The 21,067-nt window shown below is 40.0% G+C and overlaps 1 long non-coding RNA gene across 3 annotated transcripts in view; it reads right to left on the minus strand.

Moving 5' to 3' along the window:
• LOC147366106 (uncharacterized) overlaps window positions 1-21,067 on the minus strand; it is a 48,959-nt gene that overhangs the window by 27,285 nt on the left and 607 nt on the right. For 2 of the 3 annotated variants that reach the window (XR_015132391.1, XR_015132390.1), the window contains exon 2: window positions 20,893-20,981. This is a non-coding gene — a long non-coding RNA (uncharacterized LOC147366106). Of the gene's footprint in view, window positions 1-10,006; window positions 10,054-20,892; window positions 20,982-21,067 lie in introns of all 3 variants that reach the window. The other variant, XR_015132389.1, reaches the window with a different exon arrangement.

The raw sequence follows: 21,067 nt of genomic DNA on the forward strand, positions 1-21,067 counted from the left end.
TAATTGGAGGGACTGATGTTGAAGCTGAAACTCCAATACTTTGGCCACCTGATGGGAAGAGCTAACTCATTTGAAAAGACCCTGATGTTGGGAAGGGTTGAGGGCAGGAGGAGAAGGGGATGACAGAGGATGAGATAGTTAGATGGCATTACCAACTCAATGGACATGAGTTTGGGTAAACTCCAGGAATTGGTGATAGACAGGGAAGCCTCATGTGCTGCAGTCCATGAGGTCGCAAAGAGTTGAACATGACTGAGTTACTGAAAAATAAAAATATCTGTGAGACTTTCAGTCACTTTACATGTACAATTAGTGGTATTAGTGCATTGATCATGTTGTATGACCATCACAACTATGTATTTCTAAAACCCTTTAGGTATCCCACACAGAAACTCTGTATCCATTGGTTAATAGCTCCCCATCTCTTTCCCTCTAACCCTTGGTAACCTCTAATTTACCTGCTGTCTCCATGACTTTGTTTATACTAGATATTTCATATAAGGACAATGTTTGTCCTTTTACATTTGGATTAATTCACTTAGCCTTATGTTTTCAAAGTTTATGCATGTTGTAGCACATATCATGGCTTCAGTCCTTTTCTTGCTGAATAATATTTCCTTGTGGGTATATACTTAACTTTTTTTATCCGTCTGTCCATTGCTAGACTCTTAGATTGTTTCCACCTGTTGGCGACTGTGAAGAATTCTGCTGTGAGCACTGGTTTACATGTATCTTTTGGAATCCCTATTTTCAATTCTTCTGATTATATTTCTGGGAATGGAATTGCAGGGTCATGTAATAATTCTATGTTTAACTTTTTGAGGAACTGCCATACTGTTTCCACAGTGGCTGAATCATTTTACATCCCATTAACTATTTACAAGTAGTCTAACTTAAGGAAGAAGGTAAATTTGGGACCCAACCCCAACTCTTCCAAGGGTTTGGTTTATTGTTTAACAAACTGAACTCTGTGTATCACATCTCATTCTTTGTTGAGTCATTTTTTTCTTTTTCTTCTACTACTACTAAGTCACTTCAGTCGTGTCCGACTCTGTGTGACCCCTAGATGGCAGCCCACCAGGCTCCCCCGTCCCTGGGATTCTCCAAGCAAGAACACTGGAGTGGCTTGCCATTTCCTTCTCCAATACATGAAAGTGAAAAGTGAAAGGGAAGTCGCTCAGTCATGTCTGACTTCGCCACCCCATGGACTGCAGCCCACCAGGCTCCTCCATCCATGGGATTTTCCAGGCAAGAGTACTGGAGTTGGATTACAAATGTCAACTGTCTCTGAGGACAGATAGGAGATTAATTCATCACTTGCTTTGGTATTTTATGCCTCTAGATTATTGGGTGATTACTCTGGTATTTCAATAGCTAAAATCTTTTGGCTGGATTTCAAGATGGACCTTCTTCATATCCAGTTCCACATTTACAAATAGGATTAAAGTACTGTATATTATAAATTATATTTTTTCACATTTAATTAAATTACATATTTAATGTATATTTCATTGTAATAAAAATCACCTAGAAATAAAGGTGACCTTTGTATTAAACGTGATGAGATACTATTATGCCATTCTGTTAGCAAAGGCATTTGATATGTATGTGTATATTTTTTAAGAAGAGACATATGCTTGAAAATTAGCTAATTTTGGTTCCAAATGTGAGTACAGGTCACCCTCACTTTCCTAAAAAGCATATGAGCCCTTCCAGATGGTCGTTGTCTATCCTACTCCTAATCATTTTTGGCATTTGACAGTGGAGTGTCTGGAGTGTTAAAATTAGTAAACTCAAATGTCATACAATCTAATCAGTAGCTAGATATCTAAAAAGCACACTGTATCTAAATACTGAAGAGACCTGGCTTTTTTTTCCCCCATGGTTATTATTATCTGGTCATCCCAAACTTCCAGAAAAAGTGAAAGTGTTAGTCACTCAGTCGTGTCCGACTCTTTTTCTGGGTTGGTGAAGTCAATGGGGAGCCAGGAAGGTGGTCAGAGGGAGAAAAGAGAGCACAGGTTGTTACTTCTCTGGCTCCCTTCCTGAGCAGTCGCCTCAGGCTGGCTGGGACTCTTAACAAAGGTCATTCTCAAGGACTTCTCTTCCTGACAATCTCCCCTTTCTGGCTTCTGTCATCACTCTCCCTCTGTTCCTAGGTTCCTGCACTATTCCTCATGGTTCTCCTGCTTCTGTAGTGAGTTTCTTTGTAAATAAAGTCTTCCTGATGTAGTTTCACTTGACTGTTCATCTTTTTTCCTTTGGAACCTTGAGTGTTATGGGCAAAGAAAGGGTTTGGGTGTTGTTGTGTCTTTAAATAAAGATTGCCCTGGCTAAACTAGTGATTTTCTGTCTCAGATTGTGACACTCAGGGTGACATTGCTTATTTCAATAGATGTCATGAAATTCTCAAAATGATTTCAACTGTAATTCAAAACCCCAAAGTTGACATTTAGTATTTGTAACAGGTGGGAATGAAGGAGTGTGATTGTTAGAATCATTGGCTCTGTCATTCTTGAGTTGATAATTGGCCATTAAAAGAGGCACATTCCAGGTGGCTGGGCATGAGGCCAAGGAGTGGGAGACACACATGTCCAAGAACAACTCAGGGGAAGATAAAGAGGAAATATCGGATGCTGTGAGTTAGTGGGTGGATGCTTTGCCTAAGGGCATTCACATTCAAATTAATAAAAAACATGGAAATACTAGCAAAGCTAAGCTATATATATACTTTTTGGATACGAGCACAGGTGTGATTTTTTTGGATGCAAACATAAGTGCAATAAAAATTAACGACATGTTTACTGATGATGATAAATCAAATTAGTGACATATCACACGTATACATGTACACTTACACATATATGTATGTGTCCATGTACACATATATGTACATATACATATATGTGTATGTGTATGTACATACATATCACATGTATATGTATGGCTCAGATCTATATATTACAATATAAATACCCAAATATGAAAAAAAGCTTAAAAAAATCAGTGACCATGTCTGAAGCAGGGGAGGGAGGCTGTTGTCATTTGAAAGGGCCACAAGGGTCCTTCTGATGGTGCTGTGTTAGCTTGCTTGGACTACCATAAAGAAATACCACAGATTGGGTGGCTTAAAAAGCAGAAATTAATTTTCACACAATTCTGGAGGCTGGAAGTCCAAGATTGAAGTTGTTGGCAAGTTTGGTTTCTTCTGAGGCATCTCTGCTTGGCTGCAGATGGCTGTCTTCCCTGTGTCCTCACGTGGCTTTTCCTCTATTCCTGAGTGTGTGTGCTCTCGCTGTACCTCCAGAATCTCTCTTATAAGGATATCAGTCATACTGGGTTAGGGCACCACCCTAATAACCTCCTTTAACCCGAATTCTCTCTTTAAAGTCCCGATCTCCAAATACACTCACATTATAAAGTATTAGGGCTTAGGGCTTCAACATAAGAATTTGGGGAGGGTATAGTTCCTCTTATAATAGACACGGAGATGCTGATGTTCTGTTTCTCGACCTGGGAGATGGTTGCAGAGGTCTGTAATTTATGATTATTCATTGAACTATGTTTCCATGTATTATGCATTTTTATGATGCTTATGTTATATTTTACAACTGTTAAAAATTAAGTGAGTATACCATGCTGGCCAAAAGAACAGCTCTGGACCACCCTTTCAGAATGTTTTGTGTAGGTCACTAACATCCATTTCTATTAAGATCATGAAAAATAAGGCATATACTAGGATAAGGCAATTCATCTTCAAAGGGTTATTTTTCTTCCTCAAGAATGTTTATATAGTACAGAATATTTCAGGATACTTATTCGGAATGCACAATACATGGATATTTTTCCTGATTGTATTTTACGTCTTCTAAATATTAAAACTGTGTGTGGGTATTTTAACAAACTCTGGTTCTGTATAATCTCATCTCCCTGCAACCTGTAGGCATGAATTGTGCTGCCCTCCTGTGCATTATGCTTTGAATCTGTCCTTGGGTTGTGGATGACCTTGTTCTAGTAATGAAGCTGCCCTACTAAGAGAAGGGCGTTTCTAAAAGGAGCAGAATATTACTATTCAGAAGGGGGAGAGGTGTTTGTTTTTGATGTTCATTGAAGAAAAAGATGTTCATCACCAAACAGAAGTTTATCAGTATGTGTTCATTTCCACACTGTGCCTTTGAGATAACTTAAAATGTAATTGAATTGTTCACTATCTGTTCTTAGTAGGAAGGATCAAAAATTAGGTTGTGTAGTGTTATTTGAAGGATTAAGAAACCTCCCCTGACCCCCCAAGAGCTTCCTCATCAGCCTGCAACAGAATGTGAGATTCCCAACTTCCAGCTACTTATCTATTTATTTTCCAGCAATGTGCTGGGTAACGGGAAAGACGAAACAGACACAGTTGCTATCCTTTGGAGTTCTTTGTCTAAGTGAGGGAATCAGGTAGGCAAACTGGTAATTATATTACAACATTGTGAAGCAGTAATAGAGGTCCAGGTCTGCATAGGGAAATGTAGAAATAGCAGGGAGTACCCAAGACAGTTTGAGGATTCAAGAAACTCTTCCCAGAAATGATTCTGTGCTTTAATGTAGAGGAGGATTAAAAGTTAATCAGGTTAAAAGTCAGGCAACAACGTCTTGAGGAGATGGAACCACATGAAAAAGTCATAGGGTTTGCCTTGTGTACCTCAGGGTGTATAACTAGGATCATTTCCATATTCCAAAGTAAAAGTGAAAAATGTGTCTGGAGAGGTGGGTGAGAAAGGAACTTTTATTTTAAGAATGATGATGTTATATCTCTTTTGGATGCATTAATTGGGCTGCTGTAGCAAGGATGTACTTGAAAAAGAAAACAGAGAAGGCAGAATGGTCATTTAGGAGAGATGATGAGAGTCTGAACTAAGGGGATAGCAGTGGGGAGGAAGAGGTGGGGGGATTTGTAAAATTGGCAGGATTTGGGAGTGAGTAGATGTAAAGGTGATGGAAGAACTAAAGATGTACACACACTTGTAGGTTAAAAGGGCAGGATGTTGAAACAGACCATGCCTAGTGGCCTCAGTTATCATCTGCGGTGGAGCTAGTGGTAAAGAACCCACCTGCCAATGCAGAAGACTTAAGAGACTTGGGTTCAATTCCTGGGTTGCGAAGATTCCCTGGAGAAGGGCATGGCAACCCACTTGAGTACTCTTGCCTGGAGAATCCCATGGACAGAGGAGCCTGGTGGGTTACAGTCCATAGAGTCGCAAAGAGTTGGACATTACTGAAGCGACTTAGCATGACAGTAAGCTGGGGGAACACTGAACAAAGGGCTTAAAGAAAGTGGCAAAGCTCTAAAAAGTTTCTAGAGGAGATGGACAAGATAAGTAACCAAGGACCAGTAAAAATATTGATGGTTGGTAGTGATGAGAGTTCACTTACGGCAGGGAAGTGAAGTGAATGAAAATATTACCTTTCTTTCCACCCTACACCTGTCCCCTCTTCAAAAAAGGGATGGGAGGGTGCTCCTCAAATCAGAGACTCTGGCAATATTCATGCAAGGGAATGGGAGAAACCCAAAGAGTAGAGAGCAGAGAGTAAAGATTAGAGTGGTGATACAGGGTGAGATTGTCTTTCCTTGACTGTGGAGTGAGAGGCAGGGCTGGAAGAAACTGCTGCACAAAATTTAATCCTGACACATACTGTAATAGACTATTTATTCCTTGAAAAATATGGCTACAACTCAGCGAAGACAAGTAATTTTAGCTGCTTTACAATTTGCCAAAACTGTTTTACATGTACTGTTTTATTTAAAGTCAAGAACCATATCACATTAGAACTCAGCACATGGAGGGGCTCAAAATAAACTTGTTTCTTGTGGACTGAAATATTTCATTTGAAACAAAGAACACCATTAGTTATGTCTATGGCAACACACACTGGAATCTAGGGAAAGAAAGAGACACAGAGAGGTTCATTTTAATGGGAGGTGGAGGGATAGAAGACAGCTAGCTGATGAGAGTTGCAAAATGTAGCAGAAAAGAGCTTGTCATCTGGAGCCAGACACTCTCTGTTGGATTTGTGGTTTCTGTGTGTCTGTGTGTGTGACTGGGGGTGGGGGCAGCTGGGAGACTCAACTTCAAACCCTCAAAAATGATGACCAGGGTGGCAAACTGCTCCCTGGGAGGCTGAACACAAACTGGGATGTGCCAGATTTTGGCCAGCATGGAGCTTTCTTAAAAGTTGATTTTGACAAGGTTCTGTCCATTTGTTGTAAATGAAGGGATGGGGAACTACCATGTTGCTATGAAGTTACTGAAACTGACTTATGCAGAAATGACCAGGTTAAGTTTTCCACCATCTAGCAGTAATGGAGGCCAAGAAGAGAATTATGTCCAGTTACAAAGAATTGGAGTTATATTTCCTAAGCACTTCAGTTTATAGCCTATGAAATTGATACCCACACTGTTAATATTAATTATTACATTTGGATCTTCTCAGTTCCTTAAACGTTATGATTGTGGGTATAACACTAGCTTAAAGGCATGGAAAATCCCATGGATGGAGGAGCCTGGTAGGCTGCAGTCCATGGAGTCGCTAGAGTCAGACACGACTGAGCGACTTCACTTTCACTTTTCACTGTCATGCATTGGAGAAGGAAATGGCAACCCACTCCAGCGTTCTTGCCTGGAGAATCCCAGGGATGGGGGAGCCTGGTGGGCTGGCATCTCTGGGGTCACACAGAGTTGGACACGACTGAAGAGACTTAGCAGTAGCAGCAGCAGCAATTTTTCCTTACTGTTCTTGCTATAAACAGATTTTCTTCATTCATATATCCTCTTTCCCCTCCCCTCTGCCATTTTGTCGGTAACATTTGGTTTGGTCACTTAGAGTGATTGAAATTAAGGGCCAATGCTAATATAACTTAGAGAAAGGGAAGGAAAGAAAATGAGACTGATTAAAAAATCTATATCTAATTGTTAATAAAAGGGAGAAAAGCTTCTTTAAATATCAGAGGAAAAACTGTTTTCTGTAAAGCAATCCAATGCTATTAAAATGGTAAAAGCTCCATTCTTAAGTCTCCAGTTTGAAGAATTCACTTTAAACTCTCCCTGAAACCTACCAGAAAATTTTCAGGACAGTAAATAATAATGATACTATTTTTACCATTTCAAAAAGCAGTAGAAGGTAGGATAATTAAGAGTTTCAAAGCAGACTGACGTGGGTGGAACGGACTCTCCATTTATGAGCTGAACACACTTGGATAAAAGCCCCAGTTAATCATCTGGGAGATGGGAGTCTCTGGCTGCATCTTAGAGGATGTTCTCAGAGGCTGTTCCTCACTTCCTCCTCCCTAGCAAAGCACCGGAGGACATCAAGTTCAGGAAATGAACCATCTCCAGCTTCAATGGGGGAATCTTGATTAGCTGACTGGTAAAAATGTCAGCATTTCCCAGTGTATTCTGTGGCACACTAGTTCACTGAGAAGTTCACTTTGATATAATTTGGGGAAACTACTTCATGCTCTGCCATTATCTTCTTGGAGACTCACAATGTATATTTTTATACTCAAGTCTGAGATGAAACCCTTACCAAAAAGGTTGTCCAATTTAGTGTTTTCCATTTATACTTGGTCACAGAACTCTGTTTCCACATTCTACTTATTACCAACCATAAAATTAATCTTTCAAGAAACACTTTGAGAAATGTTGCAAAGTATTTATTTATTGCTTTCAAATAAGTTATGTTGAACTGTAAAGCCCCGAAAGACAGTTTCATATTTTATTTGTATCCTCTTTTAGGCTAATATCAAAATTGTCCTTAGCATCCTTCTTTTCATGGAGAATGATTTAATAAAAATCCTGTGCCAAAGGAAATTGGCTGAGTTTTAAACATTTTCTCCATGACCCACACAAAGTAAATAATCAATAATGACAGTACACAGACATTTACAGGCCACTTGTGAGGTGCTTATATGACTTTAAACTGTAATAGCTTTGTATAAACACAGATGATTCCTAATATTTTTCTAGGGTAGACAAACATAACTGCAATATTATATTAGCCATCTGTCAATATGATTTCTAAACCAATTATAAACACACAATATACTTTTAGGCTGCTGAAAAGTTTTGTAAATTGAACTTCATTCAATGAACACTGAACAAGAAAGTAAGAAACAAATAGTCACAAACATCCAAACAGAAAACATATATGTACACTTTCATATTCGATGCTGATCACGAAATCCTACAATTATAACTAAAAATAACAGTGCATGATCTTATTCTTTTAGCAGGTGTTACAAGAATGTTCCCTGAAGAAGGAAACGGCAACCCACTCCAGTATTCTTGCCTGGGGAATCCCATGGAGAGGAGCTTGAAGGGCTGCAGTCCATGGGGTCACAAAGAGTCGGACACGACTGAAGCAACCTAGCACGCACGCATAAGAATGTATGTCATGGGCATTAGAGACAGTAACTTCTTGGGAAGACCTTGAAGCTTCATTCCAGGCAAAGTATTTCTAGGGCCACTAAATGGAGGACAGAGGACAGAGACAAGTCTGAGCCCCTGAAGGAGTCAGTCACCTGGTAAAGACAGGATGTACCTCCACCTCATAGGTGCACAGGGTCCCTCCACAGTGATGACATGTCCAAGCCTCACATATCTTACATTCATTTCCCATTTCAAGCATTACTGACATCTTAACTAGTGAATGCTGATTATCAAAACACTTGATTATCAAACCATCATGATAATGTTAGTAGGTTGAATAATGCCCAGCAAAAATATATCGAGTTCTGGTCTTAACCTCTTGAGCTTGTAAATGACATCCTAATAGTAAACACCAATACAGTATCCTAACACATATATATGGAATTTAGAAAGATGGTAACGATAACACTGTATGCGAGACAGCAAAAGAGACACTGATGTATAGAACAGTCTTTTGGACTCTGTGGGAGAGGGAGAGGGTGGGATGATTTGGGAGAATGGCATTGAAACATGTATAATATCATATATGAAACGAATCGCCAGTCCAGGTTTGATGCGTGGTACTGATTGCTTGGGGCTGGTGCACTGGGACGACCCAGAGGGATGGTACAGGGAGGGAGGGGGAAGGGGGGTTCAGGATGGGGAACACGTGTATACCTGTGGCGGATTCATGTTGATGTATGGCAAAACCAATACAATATTGTAAAGTAATTAACCTCCAATTAAAATAAATAAATTTATTTAAAAAAACAAAGGGGATGTCAGAATGGAAAGAGATAATTTAATCTGAAGCAATTATAATTAAAGTAGCTTAATGTTGCAAAGCATATGTCTAATTAATACTTTGCTAAGGTCTCCCCCAGGATGCTGGAAAGGGCTCACCAAGTGAGGGATGCTGCTGTGTAAGTTTCATTAACCTCCCAGTGAAGCCATCCCTGCACCCATGCAATCTCTTTTCTTCTAATTTGAAGAAGTAGTTCACTGACTAAACTTATAAGATGTGATCCAAGAGAGATTCCTGTATATGTTACTTTGTACTCTACTCTTTATACTACTTTATCTTCTACTCTACAGCTGATGGTGACTTGAGGATAACCAATTCTTATTTCAAGCCATTATTTTTCCCAATTAACTGTAGATTCTAAAGAAGTCACCTTTTAACTGCTATTTTCATCTGCTTTCAGCTTTGAAAAGGGAGATAAAAGTAGTACATCTGCCTCTCTGTCCCCTTCACCTCCCCCACCTTAGTTGTTTTTTTAGATCTAAAACCACCTTCATGTGAAGCAGATAATAGTATTATTGACAGCATTTCAAAACGGAAGGATTTGCACCAAAAAACGCTTCACACCCTAATGGAATATCTGTCATCAAACTATTTTCACCTAAAGGTTTCAAAACCCTTGGAGTATGAATTATGCAATGATGTTTGGGTTGAAAAAATATGCCATTTTCAAGAATATTTTAAATTTCTGAGAACCTTACAGATTTCAAGCTTTATACTAGTCTATGATACAGCTGTAGAGTGTAAATCATCTTACCTTTTTGTTTTGTTCATCATATGGCTCTGTTTTTTATCTTCTTGTTGCTTGAGAGTATGAATGAAATAACAAAATGAAAATTGAGTTCTTTTATCCTTGAATCTGATAAGATGCCAAAGCCATAATATTGCTGAAACACTTAAGCAGTCATGCAAAACTCATAAGAAATTTTAATAATTTTCAAAAATTGAGAAGCAGAAAACTTAATTAAAATTTCTGCATAATACATGCTCAATAAATACTTATTGACTCATATTTTAAAAAGAAAACTATAAAAATGCAAAACTACATTTGAGAAATGCCCTTTTGAAGTATTTCTGCAGCAGTTGAAACTGGTTGATGAGTACAAGGACATCCATTCTACCATTTGGTCTGCTTTATAAATGTTTGAAATTTTTCTTAATAAAATATTTGTTATTTTTTTTTACAAAAACTTCCCAGGTGAATTCCATGTGCAACCACAATCTGCTTTCTGGGGATCCCATCCTGTGAAAAAACTATGAAACTAGAATCTGTATTTCCCTCTCTTTTTAATCTCTCTAATAACTAACTAATCAGGTAATTAATTAATTAAGCAGATGTTTATGAATATTTGTTCTGGGCTGGAATAGTCCTAGTACTTGTCAGGCCCTGGAGATCCCTTAAGAAGCTTACAATATAGTTAGATGATACAAACTATAGGTCCTAAGAGTAGACAATATATTCAGTGAAGAGAAGGGCATAAAGGAAGATAAAGGAAGTGTGTGTGTGTATGTGTGTGTGTGTGTGTGAGTGTGTGTGTGAAGGCAGGTCAAATATTGTACCTCAGGGATGCATTAGAGACTGCTTCATGGAAAAGTGACTCTGAATAATTAATCAACAAGGACCTGTTGTATAGAGAACTCTGCTTAGTATTCTGGAATAATCTAAATGGGGAAAAAGTTCAAAAAAGAATAGAAAAAGAAATTTTAAAAAGAAAAGTGACTCTGAAGATGTGGTTGGTGAAATCCTGCTAAGCTGCTAAGTCACTTCAGTCGTGTCCAACTCTGTGCGACCCCATAGACGGCAGCCCACCAGGCTCCCCTGTCCCTGGGATTCTCCAGGCAAGAACACTGGAGTGGGTTGCCATTTCCTTCTCCAATGCATGAAAGTGAAAGGGAAGTCGCTCAGTAGTGTCTGACTCTTAGCGACCCCATGGACTGCAGCACACCAGGCTCCTCTCTCCATAGGATTTTCCAGGCAAGAGTACTGGAATGGGTGCCATTGCCTTCTCCTGGTGAAATCCTACCTACTCTTTAAATCCAGCTCAAATTCTATTTCCTATATCCTTGATTTCTGTTAGCAAACAAAAATATCTATTTCCACTGTGTACAGTAACACTTTGCTTCTACATGTTTCAATTATATCTCTTGTTATTGTACTGTAAGTTCTTTGAGATGAAGAACTGTTTTATGTATGTTTGCAACCTTCAGACCCTTCTAGAAAAGTGACTTGAATATTACAGGGAGTCAGTAAAAGTATGCTGAATAAAATAAAACAGATCATCCTTCTACTTCATTGCTACATAAAATAATTTTGTCATATCATTTGACATTTGAGTTTACACGTGTGCCTTAACTGGCAGTCAATAGTGATTTAAAAAGAGTGCTGGTCTAAAAGAAAAGTAAGTCAAGTTGGATAGAGAAACTTTTTTGGCAAAAATGGACACTGCTCTTTTCAAAGAGCTATAAATAAATGCCCTAATTTTTCTGCTCACTGAAAGAGGCACACTGTCTTGCTCAGTACAGTCCTGAATGTTAATTGTGTTCTCTTAAAAGCACCTGGGATCCAAAGGCTTTTCCTTCTCAGGCTTGCACAAGAGATTTTTTATCGGCTACATAGAATTTGGAATAACCCAATTCTGTCACTTTGGTGGGAACAAATAATTAAAAGAAAGTTGGCTGACAGAGATAAGAAGCACAAAAAAAGGAAAAAGCAAAGCACAGGAAAAATATGGTCAGTGAGGCACTTTCCTGACACTTTGTTAGTTTTGAATGAGGTGGTATTTTTTTGCTTTGAACTTGATCAATTCAAGGCCATTCCTAACGCCTGGTTTAAAGTTCTGGCATAGCTAGTAGAGCGCTTGAAGGCCCACACAAGAGAGTATATTAGTAAAGCTTCTAATGGAAAACAGCAAAAGCACAAGGAATGACTGGACTCCACATCCTTACTGGGAGTAGATCCTGACGCCTGCTATTCCTTTAACACTTAAATCTAACCATTTTTCAGCCATTACACTGAAACAAGCAATTTAGAAATGAATTCCACTGTGAAAAATAAACAATAATTCCCAAATAAAGGTTTCTGCTATCAATAATAGAGTATTTGCTGGTTTTTTTTTTAAACAAATCCAGTGAAGACAGAACCACAATGTGATGAGTCAGGGTTCAATGTAAGTATAACTTAGTACACAAAACTGTTTTTAAACACTAGAAAACCTGGATTTTGAGAAAATTTTTGGAGATCATTGAGGCTTATTTTTATTGTTTTGTCTGTTTTTTTCCTAAGAACAACTAGAAACACTGGATGAAGTATCACAAAATACCTCCTTGAAAGTGTCAGAGACCTACCAAGGTGGCTCTGGCTTCAGTTCAGTTCAGTTCAGTCTCTCAGTCATGTCTGACTCTTTATGACCCCATGAATCATAGCACACCAGGCCTCCCTGTCCGTCCTCAACTCCTAGAGTTTACCCAAACTCATGTCCATCGAGTCGGTGATTCCATCCAGCCATCTCATCCTCTGTCGTCCCCTTCTCCTCCTGCCCCCAATCCCTCCCAGCATCAGGGTCTTTTCCAATGAGTCAACCCTTGACATGAGGTGGCCAAAGTACTGGAGTTTCTGCTTTAGCATTAGTCTTTTCAATGAATACCCAGGACCGATCTCCTTTAGAATGAACTGGTTGGATCTCCTTGCAGTCCAAGGGGCTTTCAAGAGTCTTCTCCAACACCACAGTTCAAAAGCTTCAATTCTTCGGCACTCAGCTTTCTTCACAGTCCAACTCTCACATCCATACATGACCACTGTAAAAACCACAGCCTTGACTAGACAGACCTTTGTTGGCAAAGTAATGTCTCTGCTTTTTAATATGCTATCTAGGTTGGTCATAACTCAAGGAGTAAGCATCTTTTTAATTTCATGGCTGCAATCACAATCTGCAGTGATTTTGGAGCCCCCCAAAATAAAGTCTGACACTGTTTCCACTGTTTCCTTATCTATTTGCCATGAAGTGATGGGACCAGATGCCATGATCTTAGTTTAGGGGGTCCAATATCTCAGAGAGAAGAAAAGCACAATAGTCTGACTCCAACATTCACCCGGCTTTACCACTTACAGCATTTGCCAAGTCATGAGCATCACTGTGAAGCTGGGAACTTCTACCAGTCTTAAGAGATGGGAGTTTAAAAAAAATAGATTCTGAATCTACTGAGGAGGACTAGATTTCAGATAGGATTTTAGAAACGCTATGCACTGGGAGCAGGAGAAACTGGAGATGCAGAAGTCCCAGTGATGACTGAAACTCACTCAATTTATGATTAGATTAAGGTGATCCATCTTTACCCTAATTGTTTGCCAGAAAGAAAAATCACCATGGAGAAACTTACATTTTACTCAGGTTTTTCCCATACCCAATATCTGACATTAAATTTTAAAAGTTATCGGGCATATAGGAAATAAGATGAAATGACTAAATGCCAAGAGAAAAACCAGAAAACATGAAATGACCCATAGAAGGTCTGAATTATGGAGTCTACAGACACAGAATGAAAAATAGCTGTGATCAATAAGTTCTAGAAATTACATGATATGACGGAGAATTTCAGTAGAGGACCAGAAGACTATATTTTAAAAAATCAAAAGGAAATTGTTAAGTCAAAATTTTAAAAACACTAATTAAGAGATCATTATATAGATTCAGTATTATACTAGAGAAGGATAATGCCTACCTGACGGGGAGAGGGAGGGGTCGTGATGTGGGGTACAGGGTGTCTGATGATGTTTTTTCTTTTATATGGTTACACTAAGTGTTCATTTTATAATAACCCATTAGGCTGTACATACATGATTTGCGTTCTGTTACATATGTGTGTTAACTGATAAGACATTCATTAAAATACAAACTATCCCCCCAGAGATACTGTGAAATTCTTGGAGGGATGGAGTGTTTCAGGAAGCTCACCTGTAGGTAGGCCAAACATGGAAAGAGAATAGGTAAAAGGGTAATAACATTTCCAAAAAGAAAAAATGACTGCAACGATTTCGTCTAAACTGACTTGCTGGATGAACTGCAACCCTCTGGATGAAACATGCCCTGTCTTCAGCCTTCTGATGGATGCCCACAGAACTGAAACACTCAGCGGGTAAAATCACACAGCTTCCATATGTCTGGCCGTGTGATTATAATTCAGGTGTATTTACTACTAACCTGAAACTAAGCCTATTGTACTTGTCCTTTTAATAATATAAGATTTAGTTAAATATTATATAAACTAATGACAGTTGAGTTCAAAGAGAGTTGTTTCTATGAAAATTTAAATGCTTCCTCAGTAGAGGTGAGTCAGTAGGAAAGAAAAATAAACAGACTGCACAATGAATAAGGAAAGTCACTGAGGAATAATCTTTTTGTGTGACACACCATTGCCACCTTTCCCACTGAGAAGAACGAGTGGACCCCTGTGAACATACCTGTACTTGTATAATAAAGTAACCTAATAATTACTACTTCATGTGGTTGTTCTGAGGACCAAATTAGTTGATATATCTAGGTGACTTAGACTAGATAGTAGCCATTATTATAAGGCATTGATACAGAAAATCCAAAATTTGGATCCAATATCAGAGCATCTGGCCAGCCCGCCTCTGCCTTTTAAACTCATCTGATATGTGTTGGACATCAGTCCTTGGGTATTCAGGGGATACTCATCAAACTACCCAGGTTCCAGAGACTTGAGGCAGGGAGACCCAAGCATTCTATTCAGGGATAGGCTATCGAGTCAATCCCTGGGCTGGGAAGATCCCCTGGAGAAGGAAATGGCAACCCACTCCAGTATTCTTGCCTGGAAAATCCCAAGGACAGAGAAGTCTGGTGGGCTACAGTCCATGGGGTCGCAGAGAGTCGGACATGACTGAGTAACTTCACTTCACTTATCAAGTCCGGTAACCACCAGACCCTAGACATTCTCTCCACCTTCCTGGCTTCTCTAGCCTCCAACCTCAGTTTGTGTTCAAAACACACTCTTTGAAATTTCCTTCCTCAAATCTTGTGCAATAGCTTCAGACCTTACTTTGTACCCTGGCATCTGTTGTCTTGGATATTCAACCTAAATAAGACAAGTATGATTCTCTCCAGTAATTTTTTCTGCAACTGGAATGGTCTCAAACACTTATCTAATTCATTGATTTGTGTCTGAATGTGTAAGTGCTTATTGAATATTTATTGAATGCTATATAAATGTACTAATACAAGTTTCCTATTTGTACACATAATTTGATTAATTACTTATGATGGAAAACTATTTCCTCTGAGCTCTTTCAGATCAGGTTAAGCTGTCCTGTCAGGAGGTTTTTGAACTAACTGTCTTGAGACTGTAGTCAAGACTACCACTGCGGCCTGTGGTAGCCTTTTCCATGCCCGTTTCTAGACTCAACAGTGCCAAACTTGTGAACATCATAGCTTCTTGTCCCAGAAGCAACTTGCTTTATCTCTTACTCTCTCCTGAATTCATAATCCATTCATTTGGGAGCATTTTAGGTTCCGAGAAAATGGATTCAAAGCCTGACTCAACATTTTTGTTCAGGCTTCCAGCTGCTAAATAACCCTCCAATCAGTTAGGTAAAAGGGAAGTTTCACTTAACAATCAGGCTGCTTCAGACCCCTGCTGTAAAGAAATCAGGCCTTGGAAGGATTCCAAGGCATGGGATCCGGGGACACCACATCTGGGCTGGGTGAAGCAGAAACACACAGTCAGGGGAACCAGGCATGGTAACTAACTGCTGTCTCCACAGTTGGGAGGAGGTGAGCTGCTGCGCAATGAGCAGCGGTTGTTACCCACAAACGACTCTCCTTCTGGAGGGCCAGAGCTGATCCCTTACCCATCACGCTGAGAACAGAGCCGAAGTCCTTACTTCATCTAAAGGTTCATATCATCGTCACCTCGATCCCTTCCCTGGCCTTCTCGGTGTTACTCAAACAAAGCAGCTCAGCCTCATCACCTGCTTTTCTTTCTTTCTTTCTTTCTTTTTTTTTTTTAACATTTTTAGTGAAGCACAGTTTCTTTACGATGTGTTAGTTTCTGCTTTACAGCAAAGTGAATGCTTACATATATCCCCTCTTTTTTGTAGTTTCTTCCCATTTAGGCCACCGTAGAGCACCAAGTAGAGTTACCCGTGCTATACAGCAGGTTCTCATTGGTTATACATTTTATATGTAGTATACATGTCAAACCCAGTCTCCCAATTCATCCCCCCCTTCCCCCTTGGTATCCATATGTTTGTTCCTTATGTGTGTTTCTCTATTTCTGCTTTGCAAATAAAATCATCTATACCGCTTTCCTAGATTCCACATATGTGCATTACTGTATGTTATTTGTTTTTCTCTTTCTGACTTGTTTCAGTCTGTATGACAGTCTCTAGGTCCATCCATGTCTCTGCAAATGGCACATTTTCATTCCTTTTTATGGCTGAGTAATATTCCAGTATGTGTGTGTGTACATATAAACCACAAATCTTCTTTATCCATTCCTCTGTTGATAGGCATTTAGGTTGTTAGTTTCCTTAAAAAACTAAAAATAACTAAAAATAACCATATGACTTAGCAATTCAACTTCTGGGCATATATCCTGAGAAAACCATAACTCAAAAAGATACATGTACTCCAAGGTGCATTGCTTTTCTTTCTGTCTAGAAATGACTTTCCACAGACCTGTGCATGGCTCACTCTCACTTCTTCCAGATCTCTAATACCATTTCTTCTTCAAAGGAGACTTTGTTAACCATTTTACTTTAAAAAACTCCCAGCCCCCTAATCTAGTCACTGTATTCCTTCATCCTGTTGTACTGCAATGCACCAGTCTGAGGCATTCTTTTTTTTTTATTTTAGTTGGAGGCTAATTACTTTACCGGAGAAGGCAATGGCACCCCACTCCAGTATTCTTGTCTGGAAAATCCCATGGACAGAGGAGCCTGGTAGGCTGCAGTCCATGGGGTCGCTAAGAGTCGGACACGACTGAGCGACTTCACTTTCACTTTTCACTTTCATGCATTGGAGAAGGAAATGGCAACCCACTCCAATGTTCTTGCCTGGAGAATCCCAGGGACCGAGGAGCCTGGTGGGCTGACATCTATGGGGTCACACAGAGTTGGACACGACTGAAGTGACTTAGCAATTACTTTACAATATTGTAGTGGTTTTTGCTATACATTGACATGAATCAGCCATGGGTGTATATGTGTTCCCTGCCTCCCACCTCCTTCCCCATCCCATCCCTCAGGGTCATCCCAGTGCACCAGCCCTGAGCACCCTGTCTCATGCATCAAACCTGGACTGGCAATCTGTTTCACACATGATAATATACATGTTTCAATGCTATCCTCTCAAATCATCCCACCTTCGCCTTCTCTCACAGAATCCAAAAGACTGTTCTTTACATCTGTGTCTCTTTGCATTCATTTTTATCTATTTGCATATTTTCTGGATCCTTCCCTTGAGAGTAAGCTTCATGAGGTCAGAGGCTTTATCTGTGGCTGTTTCCAGTACCTTGAACACTTAGTAAGTGTTCCAGAAATATTTCTTGAATTAATAGGTATTATCCTACTTGTTTTCATTTTGTTTGTTTTCATCAAGTATCTCATATGTGCACAGAAGTCTGAGTGTGACTTACAAACTAAATTGGAAAGCCTTATAACTCAAACTTGGACCATCAGAACTGACACTACAAAAACAGAGCCTCTGGCTTTCTCCAAAACTACATAAGGTAATGACTGTATATTAGTGCCCTGTGGCTGCCACAGTAAACTACCACAAAGTAGGTGGCTTAAGGGATTCCCTGGTGGCTCAGATGGTAAAGAATCTGCCTGCAATACTGGAGACCTGGGTTCAATCCCTGGGTTGGGAAGAGCCCCTGGAGGATGGCATGGCAACCCACTCCAGTTTTCTTGCCTGGAATATCCCCATGGACAGAGGAGCCTGGCCGGCTGCAGTCCATGGGGTCGCAAAGAGTTAGACATGACTGAGTGATTAAGCAGAGCACTGGTGGCTTAAAACAACAGAAATATATTTCCTCATAGTTTTGGAGACAAGAAGTTCAAAATCAAGATGTCAGCAGGGCCATACTCCTTCAGTTCAGTTCAGTCACTCAGTCGTGTCCGACTTTTTGCAACCCCATGAATGGCAGCATGCCAGGCCTCCCTGTCCATCACCAACTCCCGGAGTTCACTCAGACTCATGTCCATCAAGTCAGTGATGCCATCCAGCCATCTCATCCTCTGTCGTCCCCTTCTCCTCCTGCCCTCAATCCCTCCCAGCATCAAAGTCTTTTCCAATGAGTCAACTCTTCGCATGAGGTGGCCAAAGTACTGGAGTTTCTGCTTTAGCATCATTCCTTCCAAAGAAATTCCAGGACTGATCTCCTTTAGGATGGACTGTTTGGATCTCCTTGCAGTCCAAGGGACTCTCAAGAGTCTTCTCCAACACCACAGTTCAAAAGCTTCAATTCTTCGGCACTCAGCTTTCTTCACAGTCCAACTCTCACATCCATACACCACCACTGGAAAAACCATCGCCTTGACTAGATGGACCTTTGTTGGCAAAGTAATGTCTCTGCTTTTGAATATGCTCTCTAGGTTGGTCATAACTTTCCTTCCAAGGAGTAAGCGTCTTAATTTCATGGCTGCAGTCACCATCTGCAGTGATTTTGGAGCCCCAAAAATTAAGTCTGACACTGTTTCCACTGTTTCCCCATCTATTTCCCATGAAGTGATGGGACTGGATGCCATGATCTTCATTTTCTGAATGTTGAGCTTTAAGCCAACCTTTTCACTCTCCTCTTTCACTTTCATCAAGAGGCTCTTTAGTTCTTCTTCACTTTCTGCCATAACAGTGGTGTCATCTACATATCCAAGGTTATTGATATTTCTCCTGGCAATCTTGATTCCAGCTTCTGTTTCTTCCAGTCCAGCGTTTCTCATGATGTACTCTGCATAGAAGTTAAATAAGCAGGGTGACAATATACAGCCTTGACGTACTCCTTTTCCTATTTGGAGCCAGCATGTTGTTCCATGTCCAGTTCTAACTGTTGCTTCCTGAACTGCATAACCCTGCACCAAAGATATATCAAAAGTCCTAACCCACAGTATCAGACTGTCATCATATTTAGAAATAGAATCTTTACAGAGGTAATCAAGTTAAAATGAGATTATCAGGATGAACCCTCATTCAGTCTGTCTAGTGTCTGTATAAAAAGGGGGAATTTAGACACAGAGACAAACAGGTACAGAGGAAAGACAGACATGTGAAGATGGAGGACTGGAGTGATCCAGGGATAAGCCGAGGACTACCGAGGATTGCTGGCAACTTTTGTGAGCTAGGAAGAGGCAAGGAAGGACCCTTCCCTGTCAGGTTCATGGCCCTGCCAAAACTTGATTTCAGATCCGGCCTGCAGAACTGTGAGACAATAAATGTCTGTTGTTTTCAGCCACCTAGCTTCTGGTACTTTGTTATGGCTGCCCTAGAAAATTAACATAAGCCCTGACCTCGACCATCCCCCTTCCTTAAGCACACAGAATTCCCTGTCCTCCTGCTACCGCCCTCCTAGTTGCTACCTGGGTTGCCATTTGGGTCAGTTCTTTGGTTGAGACTTAAAATAATACAATGAAAGGCTAATCATTTATTTGAAGCTCCAAAGAAGGCTTCAGGAGAATTATTTCAAAATTTGAGGCAAGTGAATGCATGTGTAATAATAGTTCAAGATAAGGGCTTATGTATATAATCTCAAACTGGCCAGTGAATATGTTAATTCATATAAAACCTGCATAATTATTTAAAACGGTTTAAGATATAAGATAAGTTAAGAAGACAGGAATCCTGTTGTGAGAATAATTGAACCCTGGGCTAAGTCTGGAGTAATTATCTCATAAATTTTTGAATTATAAAAATATGACTTTTCCTCTTATCTATTGGCACACCCCCAGACTCCCAACAGGGCTCCATCTTTGCTTCTGCAGGTGTAGCATGCAGAGAGCAGAAGAACCACTGGTATTCCTAGGATGCTACAACAGGCTGGCCCCTGTGCTGGAACATTCAAAGGCTGCCCATGCTGTTAGCTGAGAAAGGTCCTTCTCAGTGACTGGTACTGTTATGAGTTGTCCTCACCATTTTAACATTGTTTAGACGGAAAAAGATGTCTGCATGACGTGTAATTAGTAATTTTTATTCTATTTTTAACTGAGAAGAAAAATTTCCCTATAAAATATCCATTGTTAATATTTAATCATCTAACAAATGCATGTTTTCCTATATCCATTCTATGTGAAAGTAAGATACTAATGCAAATTCTTACAAAAAGGATTACCTTTCCAGAAGATATGTGCATTTTATCAGGGACCCTCATCCAAAGACATTAATACTCTACCTTATACGCTGCAGGGTTAGTGAGGGTGGATTTTTTTTTGGCAAGGTTCTGGCCTAATGTGTCTCAAATCACACAGCAGAATGGCCGCCCACACTGTCTTTGTATAAAGCTTTCCAGAAAGCTCAGCACGATGGAAGTGCAGCACCGTGTGCAACTGTGATGGACCAACAGCAAGTGGCCTCCCAGCTCATGGAGCAAAAAGGGGCATACGAAGTTCCCGAGAGGACTGCGTGTCAGACTTACCTTCTGCAGGACACCTGGTAATGGTTGCCTCTTGCCCCTGAGACCGGTGCCCTGCCATACTCCCCAGGGACGATGTTTCCATGACCTTCCTGAAATGGCAACCAAACAGTGATGGGTCAATGTCACCATCTGGCGACTAGCGCTCTAACCATCTAAGCTGAAAGTTGTTCCTACT

The sequence above is a fragment of the Bos grunniens genome, chromosome 9 (genome assembly GCF_055505025.1).
Source record: "Bos grunniens cultivar Pamir isolate PY7600 chromosome 9, Bosgru_T2T1.0, whole genome shotgun sequence".
Taxonomy (NCBI): Eukaryota; Metazoa; Chordata; class Mammalia; order Artiodactyla; family Bovidae; genus Bos; species Bos grunniens.